Genomic DNA, 799 nt, shown 5'->3' with positions numbered 1-799 from the left:
GAATTCAAAATATACTACAAAGCTGAAATAACTGAAGCAGCATGGTACTGGCATTAAAAAATATGTTCGTAGAGAAATGATAAACAAAAACCTAGAGTCCAGAAGCAAGTTTCCACATCTACTATAAACTGATTATCAAAAAAGGAACTAAAATACACATTTTTAGAACAGACTCTATTCAATAAATGTTCTTGGAAAACTTGTATATTCACATGAAAAATAATGCAAGCAGATCCAACGTGGATACCCTCGGAGGTCACTCTCCCCGGACTCTGTCCAGGTGGCATAGGGGAGCATAGGGCTCTGCCCCATGATGTACAGTCCCTTTCCACAACGTTGGAGAAGAAGCTGGGCCTTGTGTCTGCGCCTGCATATTCCTACAACTTCTCAGAGTCCTTTGGGCAGTGACTGAGGAGATAAACCATGCAGGAAACAATGTAAAAAAAAAAAAAATGCAATCAGAACCATATAGCCTACATACATAGTTATCAACTCAATGTGGTTTAAAACTTAAATAAAAAGTCTAAACCTATGAAGCTGCTACATAAAGAAAATCATAGTGTAAATGCTTCAAGACATCAGACTGGGCAACTAGATTTGTAACAAAATTCAAAAACCACAGGCAGTAAAACAAAAATAATAAGATTATATTAAATTGAAATACATCTGCATAGCCAAACACCTGCAAAAATAAAAAAAAAATGAACAGATAATCTATGAATAGGAAAACATGTATAAACTGTATGTATGATAAAGGATAATATAAAAGAAACTCAAAAATTCAATTTAAAAACACCTA

At 34.3% G+C, this 799-nt stretch overlaps 1 non-coding gene across 1 annotated transcript; it reads left to right on the top strand.

Annotated features, from left to right (window-relative positions):
- Positions 1-234: 234 nt before the first annotated feature.
- On the top strand, positions 235-438 carry LOC111754549 (small nucleolar RNA SNORA73 family). The gene has a single exon (XR_002789224.1). It is a non-coding gene; the product is annotated as a small nucleolar RNA SNORA73 family (small nucleolar RNA).
- Positions 439-799: the final 361 nt, after the last annotated feature.

This window comes from Cavia porcellus, unplaced genomic scaffold (assembly GCF_034190915.1).
Source record: "Cavia porcellus strain 051 isolate PalLab524CR breed Dunkin Hartley unplaced genomic scaffold, mCavPor4.1 scaffold_2, whole genome shotgun sequence".
Lineage (NCBI taxonomy): Eukaryota > Metazoa > Chordata > Mammalia > Rodentia > Caviidae > Cavia > Cavia porcellus.
This window is presented reverse-complemented; position numbering and strand designations above follow the sequence as displayed.